At 35.6% G+C, this 9,446-nt stretch overlaps 1 long non-coding RNA gene across 1 annotated transcript; it reads right to left on the reverse strand.

Annotated features, from left to right (window-relative positions):
• Positions 1–91: 91 nt before the first annotated feature.
• On the reverse strand, positions 92–605 carry LOC136988143 (uncharacterized). Its single transcript, XR_010882723.1, has 3 exons — positions 482–605; positions 336–390; positions 92–196 (listed from the first exon to the last, which is right to left on the reverse strand). It is a non-coding gene; the product is annotated as an uncharacterized lncRNA (long non-coding RNA).
• Between the last annotated feature and the right edge of the window lie 8,841 nt (positions 606–9,446).

The raw sequence follows: 9,446 nt of genomic DNA on the forward strand, positions 1-9,446 counted from the left end.
TAATTGAAGGGCGACAGAAAGAACGACGTGTTACCTGAGAATCGCAAATGTCGTGTGACATGCAACAAAAGAATTTGCAGAATGCATTTCTGCAGAATTCTGTAAATTTTCCCTTCTTCTTGGGTTTCGTTTCTTGGAATTGCGACTCCTCTTTCTTAAAAGGGTGACACTTCGTTTCCAGAAACTTATCGTCAATCTAAGAAAAGCGAAAGACAAAAACTGTTGTTGCTTGTGGCATTATCGGAAGAATATTTATAAAAACATAAAAAATCGTTATCAACTGAATTTTAGTAAGAAATGTGTTTGATTTTTGTATGGAGAGAGTAACGACTTACATTTATGGGATCATTTTTATCCTGCTGACCATTTGGTTCAGCCTCTTCGTCTCTCCTGTAAAGAAATTTGATTATTTCGTAATTGATATTAAACTACGTTCCGACAATAAATCGTTATTATAAACGTAATTAACGACGGAATTTACTTTTTTCTCTTCTCTCTCTCACTCCACATTCGCAAAACGAACTTTCGAACACAGCGCATAATTTTCGCCAAGCTATTTAAACAATAGAATATTGTCAAATGCGGCGTATTGTTAGCAATTGTTGTAGTTCTTTGTTATGAAATCACGTGACTAAATATCTGAAATTTATTTCTAGTATGAAAATGAACTTGTTTGAAGAAATTTTTACGAAATAATATCATTGTTTTCGCATTTTTCTTGCATTGTCATTAATCAAAAATAAGGGATATTAATTATAATAAACGGTGTTGTATTTAATGTGATTTATTTAAGAAACGAAGTCATTATTATTAGGAATTATACACAGAGAGAAGAGTTTTAACAACATTATGGTAGATAAGTGCATAGGCACACAAGTAATTGATTTTAGTTTGTCCACAGTTTAAATTAAATCGTTTTAAATAAATTTATTTATAAAACAAAATTAATTATTCGTTTCATTTCTGTTTTGTTATATTATTAAGTATTGCAAGAGCATTCGTAAGATTTCACATATAACATTAATTAATTAAGTTTCTATGGAAGTGTGTGGTAAACATTGTACGAGGAACACAAAGAGAAACTATAAAATTACATTTTAATTTCACATACATTGTTTTTTTTATCATTAAATCAATAAAGTTATTTTGACTGAGTAGAAGATACAGAAGATGGAAAATACTTCTTGTCTTATTCCGAAGTCGTGCCTTCTTTTAATCATTCTTTACTTCACAAGTGAGTGCATAGGAAGACACTGGGCACCTTTAACATCACTCTAACCAGGAATAAAGTAAGATTCGGTGTGCGAGATATTCCTCAATAAAGAGTGTTAAATATGCCTTATGCGCCCAGTTGTGAAGCGAGGAATAAATTTTTCAGTTAAGATTTCTTTCTACATATTGCTAGTCGTAGTGAAATACTGTATCAGTGGCATATCCGAGAGGGACCAAGGAGTTTTGGCCTTCTCCAAAGAAAGGAGAAAACAAATAATAAAAATTGTTTTAACAATTTGTCTTTAATTAAGTTTGAGTTTTTTTTATTTACATGTTTGTCGTGGCTATAATATGGCTATAGGAGGGCGGCGGGTACATCTCTACTGAGAGGGCGTCTTTATAGCATTGAAGCACGAGGTGTGCTTACCTTCAATGTAAAGTTTGTGAAACCATTTGTATTTTATTACAAAATTCTATACATGTGAAAAATAACGATAAGATTGTATATACGAATATAAATTCGTATATGCATATTCCTAATGGAAGCGCTGTATCGTGGAATACGGAACAGCTTTCAATGCGAAAATATCTGAATAGTGTAAAGCAGTCAGATTACAGAGCACAAAACTCGCACTGTTTTGCTGGTGGATGCTACACACCAAAATATCGTATAACGGTTCCAACGATTCTATCCATTAGGCACCCGTAGGGAGCTATTTGATTAAATGGATTGTTTTAAGATTTAAAAAGTAAAGAATGTTTTCTGTTATTTTTATGTACGTTTCGTCGAGATTTAATTGTGAATTTTAAATTAAGTTAATTTTGTGAGAAGCCGGGGGTTGAAGAGTAAAGCTCTAAATTCTATTTCGACGTCAGGACGGCAAATTCTGTTCAATTGTCACTGGATGGCTGTTATCGGATTAGAATTTAGTAGAAGGATATTTTCTAACATCGACAGGGTGACGATTTTCCGAGCGAAAACAGTTTGACATGTTAGTTATCGATAAAGGTTTAATAAACTAAAGTAAGCTATACGTAGAAGCTACTAAATCTACATACAACTACAATTATCTGCTTGATGAGACAATACATATCTAGATATACCGTACTTTATATCTACTTGGACCGAGAGAGTGTACAATTCTATCAATAATTACAATTTTAAGTACAATACATCGTGACGATAACTCAATGTTTTTGGATTTTGTTGATGCGATGGTGGGGAAGACGATCGTGGATCTAGTCGACGTATTATCCGCGATCAGTAAGGAGTTGTGAGGTGGACGCTGGAGAGACGGCAGCTGGGTTAGGCTCTTCCTGGTATGTCCGCGCCGAAGATCGTGTGCACAGCTGGCCCTATTCATCGGTAGGGAAGATGTGTGAAATTGTGTTCTGTGGAATTTTTGTGATTGTGCCGGAAGTATTAACCGCATTACATTTTCGAGGATACTATTGGAATCTACTCTGAATCCTGGTTCGATTGATATATATATATTGTTACTGTATGCTAATCGGGGAATAGATAATTAATTTTTAATTTCGTAAAATTCGATCGGGTCTAGCGGAGGGGCTTAATCTCTGAGGCGGCACAAGGGAGTTTGTTAGAAGTTAGCTTAGTCAATAAGGTCCTAAAAGAGGGTAGCAATTGGTTTAATATTAATCGAATTATAAGGGTTTGGGTTTTTGCAATAGGGATTAATTGGTACATTTTAACTTTAGGACGGTTGTATCTTTATTCTTTAGTGTTTACTGTCAGGTTATTATGTTATAGGACATTATAATGGTTAGTTTTAAATATTATTGGCGTATAATTATTTTACACCAACACATCTAGATGGGGTCTAGACGTGTTACATTTCAAAACCGTTAGGATAATAAATTACGAGAGGTTGCGGGGGAGAGGAGGTGTACGAGGGAGAGTGTCGAGCAAAGGGGAGTTGTGAGGCAGGACGATAGTTGATGACGGCGCGAAAGGCGAACGATCAAAATTACATCACGAATTTAAACATTCGTTTATTTAATCATTATTAGAATAGTATTTTGGAGGATAAAGGGCATTTCTTATTACCTATTCCTGTTATTTTGGCAACCAACCAACTTTGCTTTCCCCTCTGTCTTAGCTGGATTACTCCATCTTGGACAGAGTCTTTTGGCCACCAGGCATCTTTTCTCACACAATACGCAGTACACTACCCTCTCATGGTTGGTTGATTACACTTTTCACATATACTGTTATCTCTTCTGTTCACCATGGAGAACAAAGCTCTATCTGAATTTTTGGAAAAGGCATATCGCATCGCCAATGAAGTTAAGGGCTTTTGCGCTGAGAAGAAGGGGAAAAGATCGTGCTCCACTCAGAATAAAAACTTTATAAATGACCAGATCCAGAAGATAATAGACCTCGCAGCCAGCACCATAGGAGATTGCTGTAAACCCAACGTAAAACCTGTTTGCTCTGGGAAAAAGCAACAGTTTGTTCTGTCTGGGACCCATGACCCCACATTGGGGAGAGGGACACCAGTCAAGAAAAACAATAAAAATCTGAATGCTGAAGCCACTATTCCAATGCCCATCTTGCACCCTCCCACCACTTGTTTCATAACTAGAACAGAGATTGAGGGTTTTACCGGCAAACTTAATAAACTTGTCCACAAAGACCTCCCTGCTATCATGGGAAAAATAAAGGACAGTGCTTCTAGCCACAGCCCACGGTCTTCTACCACCAATGATGACAAACAGCAAAGTGCCAGCGACGTCAAACATCTAAACATCCAACTCAACGAAATCAACAATAAATTGGACAGGATCACAGTGACCAATGATAAAATAGGTGACAACATAGACTATCTTGTTAATCGAATGGATCTTGAGGCACCATTATCTCAGATGGAGGGCCTCTCCGGTAAATTGGGGAAGCTCCTGGAAGAAGGCCCCATTCAAGAAATACTGAAAAATCAACTTATCACGAAGGCTAAAATTGAAGAGATCTGCACACAAGGCCCCTGTGTGAACAGCGTCGACAGATCCTACAGTACGGCGCTTAAATCAGGAAAAATAGTTGAATCCTCTGGTAACACTAAAAGACCAAAAACCGGTAAGGAGGTCCTCCTTCTGTACAACAAAGGAGAGGAAGCGAGCTGTAATAAGCGCAGGAGACTCCTTTTTGAGAAGATCAAGCCATTTAGGCTCCGGATTGGGGTTGACAGAATCTGCAACATCGGTGGTGGGGGAATTGCAATCGAGATAAGAAACACCAGCGATGCCGACCGGCCTGAGAAACATATCTCCGAAGAAATTCCACAAATAACTATTAAAAAGCCAAAGAAGCGTTTGTTTCACGTGGTTTTTATTCAGTTCCTGTTCAAGTGATCCGGGAGGTGCTACCTCTACTTATCTATCGGCAGATCGAGTTCCCGAGCGAAACATATTCTGAAAACGAATTCAACGAGGCCTTCAGAGTAAAATTTACTATGGGCAAGAAAGGGAAAGACTTTATCAACTGGGCTGTGCAGGTCTCGCCCAACCTGCGGAAAAGGCTTCTGATTCTGGGGAAGATCTCTGTGGAATGGTCCAAATGCAGGGTCTCAGACTTCTGTCCGGTACTGCAGTGCTACAGGTGCTGCAGATTTGGCCATTCGACTAAGTCCTGTAGCCAGACAGTGCCAACATGTAGTCACTGCTCTGGCGAACACTCCTACAAAGACTGCAAACATACAGACAAGCCAGCTAAATGCTGTAATTGCTCCAATGAGAAAGCAGCTAACTCTGAACACAACGCACGTGACAGCACATGTCAGGTTTATACTCGTATCAAAAACAACGTAATTAACAGTACCGAATATGGACCAACTCAGTAATAAAAGTATTAGTCTCTTGCAATACAATACCGGAAGAAATATTGCTCTCACCTTAATCTTCAGCTCCATGATCAATGACTGCAACTTCATCTTCTGCCAGGAGCCCTACTGTGTGCGTAACTGCCCAGCTTGTCTCCCAACCACTTGCACCATCCTTAGTGGTACCTCAGAGTATCCCTGGGCGGCCTCTATCGCCCCCAATGACAACTTGTCCCTTCTGCACCACAACAACATTAGCTCTCAGTGCACCTGCTGCTCTGAGATCATTGTCAACGACAACAGGCTCATCCTAATCAACTTTTACTGTCCGATGAATAATGACATCAACGATTATCTGTCTTCACTACAAAACTGCATGGACACCTTCAACGATACCTTCTACATACTTGCAGGAGACACTAACGATCACTCCCCCACTTGGGGAGTCGACAACCTAGACCATCGTGGCCGAAGATGGGAAGACTTCTTTGCCCGCAATGGGCTTCTTGTTGTTAACAATCCAAACTCCCCTCCCACCTTCGTCTCCAGCCAGGGACATAGCTGGATAGATGTTACGGCATGTTCCCTGGGCTGTTATTCCACTATTTCTATTTCAGTATATCAATATTTTGCATCAATTAAGTTCCAGTCGCTTCTGTAAAAGGTTTTATAAGAAGATTATAGCTCATCCTCTTTTTTAGAATCTAACTGTAAAAGTAATATTACGTAAGGATAGCACGACAGCCGTCTGCCGTGAATGAAGGCCAAACTCTTCCATGTTCGTTAACTGAGGTTCTGTCCTTTTACTGTAGTGCAATTAACTTATATATGCAAATTAATGAATGAATTATTAATTAGTTAATTTTAAAGGTCACAGGTCTTTATTACGTGTTTTCTAGCAGAACATTACTTACTTTATTAATTTGTCTCTTTTCGCTATAACAAATTCTTATAAACAGTATGATGTACTTTTAACGCCAGTATGGGTGTATTTTTATTTATTAATTTACAGCCATAACAAAAACATTTAGGCTCATCGTGCTACACTTGTTTGTAGCATTTATCGTAGAGATGGTACAAAAAAGTAATAAACGATGTTTTACATACAATAAAAAGTAAGAGTGGCGCCTCAGTTAATTGCCATGTAACCTTGATCCACGGCATACGACTGTCATGCTATCCTTATGTAATTATGATTTTAAAAAGATTTTAAAAATGGGCTATTTAAATCCTCGTGTCTACTCGTGTAAATTCTATTTCATTTAATATTGAGAAGTTAAACAAACATTTCTTAGAATGTAACTTTCGTTGTTTAATAAATTTTCATTGAAATTGAAATGTATCAAATCACGTATGATCTGTTTTCAAGCGTGTAAATGATTTTATTAAATCATCAATTATAGTTCTTAAAATATGATTTTTGATCGTCTTTCTACCCTTTGAGCAGTAAGAAAGTTATACTATATTTCATATCTGTCATGTGTTCGGCCAGGCTCACAATGTGCGAGGACAATGTCGCAATGGGGCAATGTCGCATTTGGGGCTCCTAGGCCATGAAAATTCCGTGGTGAGTGCTCACATTAATTCATTACACCCGGAACAGTAGACGATTAAACACCTCGTCCATCCGCCCCTAAAACAACAAAATGCTTTCTAATATAAACTTATTAGAAAGACACTACGTGAGATTTTGTGTCTTTCTATTAAACTAGTTCTCACAAGGAAAAATTTCGGTTAAAATGCACCTAGGTAGTCCAAGATGGCGGCTCTTCGGTTAATGTTACCTGTAGTAGTAGCGAAGTCGGCGACGGGGAAATTCTAGACTGCGATGGGGAAATTCTTTTTCCCTACATTCTACACGGCGACGGGAAAATTTTTTTCTACCCTACGTTCGACGTGGACACTTGTTCCCTGTAACCTCGAAACGGAGTCGCAAGATTATCAGAGGTGATTCGAACTCCTCCTATGATAATCTCGAACGAGGATTTCGTTATCGAGTAATGAAATCCGTAGTGGGCGCTTTGACGTGATTGATCGGCGATTATACAAAACCTTTTATATTATTAAGTATTATAAAATAGCAAAATATTTTGAGTGTGTAGATGAGTTCTATAAATAAATAAAAAAATTGTCAATGTTAATAATAAGTAAACTCTTCATTAATTTTCGTTAGGTCATTTTTTGACCAATCGCCACACCTTCCTCCTGTTATACATAACAGAACCAGGAGAGTAAACGGAGAATTTAATTCGTAATTAAGTTTTTAATTTTTCTTCATTAATTATTATAATGCAATAAAATTAATCCGTGTGTTTACATAAAAATGTTAGCTTAAGGAAATTAATTCTAATTATTTTCTTATATGCATATCTCTTTTCACGTACTGTACAAACGTACAGTATATAAACGTCAATAATTAACAACATTAAAAATATTAGAAGTTTGACAAAACGATCGACTCTAAGCTTTTAGTTTAATATTAATATAACAGTTCTATCTAGAAACAATAAGAAAAGGACTAGACTTTAACGGCCCTAACACTTGGGAAGTATTGGATATAATACCTAATTTGGATCGTATGTGCAATGAACTCGAAGATACAGAATCAAGAATTCTGAAAACGACCTTAAGTAATAAAATTAAAAAAATATACTGTAAAAAAACATAATAAAACAACTATAACAGATAAAAATTACTATAAATACAAAGACGAGATAGAAACATTGCAAAAATTCTTAAGTGATAATCAGCTAGACCTCATTAGAGCCGATAAAAGTAAACAAATTATTATAGTAACCCAAAAATGGGTTAAGTCAAAACAGCTAGAAATAGTGGAAGGCAAAAAGTTCCGAAAACTACCAATCAATCCGAAAGAAACCCTATATGAAGAACTAAAAAAGAGAGTTATAAAACTGCAAAAACTTAACAAAATTACAAGAGCAGAACGAGAGTTCATCCTTAATCAAGATAATGATAGAACACCTAAACTGAATGTGAAACTTAAAACCCACAAAATGGGAGAAAAAGTAAGACCCATAGTCGATTTTAAATTCGCTACCTTATATAATCTGGAAAAATTCCTTAAACAAAAACTTAAGAAATATCAAAATTCGAAGCACTCTATCAAAAATACAGAGGAACTTTTGGACAGTCTAAAAAACGTTAAAATAGAAAAAACATCAAAAATGGCTAGTCTGGATGTGATTGATATGTACCCGTCGATAAAATGGGAATTAATCGAAGATAAACTTAAAAAATTAGAAGTAGAATCACATATCATAGAATTAATAGAATTTGCATATATGAGTAATTATTTCGAGATAGATGAAGAATACTACACACAGAATAATGGTATTAGTATGGGGTCCGTCATAGGCCCGAAACTAGCTGAAATAATAATGATCGACGTTGACAAAGAAATTAATAATATAACAGGTATAAAATATTATAAAAGATACGTAGATGATGTCCTAATTATATATAATGATGCAGAAGTAAAGCCTAACATGATAAAACATATAATAAACAATATAGATAAGGATATCCAATTTAAAATAGAGGAAGAAAACGTGGCCGATAATAGTATACGATACTTAGACGTCATGATAACAAGAAACGAAAACGAATTAGATTTTGAACCTTTTAAAAAACCATGTTCAATCAACACCACAATAAAATATACTTCAAATATACCATTGTATATAAAACAAAACATCTTTAACATGGAATACCGAAAAATACAGAATAGAACTAGTAAAGAAACTAATAAACCCAAACACATCATCGAATTGAAGAAAAAGTTTGCCCTAGACGGGTACCCAACCAGACTGATTCATAAATGGGAAAATAAAATTACTAATAACCAAACAAAAATAAAAGATAAAAAAACCGAATCGAAACCAAAATATACCAGCTTCCCATACATTAGGAACCTTTATGAAGAAATCGACATAGATATGAGGAAAAATAATATAAAACTTGCCCCAAAATACGTAAACCTGTTATCTAGACTTAAAGCGAAACAAAGAAAAAAGAAACAGACAATAAAAAAAGAAGATATGAAAAACATAGTTTACAAGATACCATGCACTTGCAAAAATACCAACTTCTATATAGGAGAAACAAAACGAAAACTCAAAATAAGAGTGAAAGAACATATAGCCGATTTAAAGTACAACAGACTAAACTCAGTATTCCATGACCATTGTGTGTTAAATAACTGTAAAATCGATGATACTAAAACAAGCATTTTACATAGAGAAAAGAAGACATACAACAGAAAATTCAAAGAAAGTGTAGAAATCATTAAAAATAAAAATAAGACCTGCATAAATACTAATCTAAGCATAAAAATCAATGAAAACTGGATTAAATTACTATAAAATATACTATAAAATA

The sequence above is a fragment of the Centruroides vittatus genome, unplaced genomic scaffold (genome assembly GCF_030686945.1).
Source record: "Centruroides vittatus isolate TY-2023 unplaced genomic scaffold, ASM3068694v2 scaffold_3192, whole genome shotgun sequence".
Lineage (NCBI taxonomy): Eukaryota > Metazoa > Arthropoda > Arachnida > Scorpiones > Buthidae > Centruroides > Centruroides vittatus.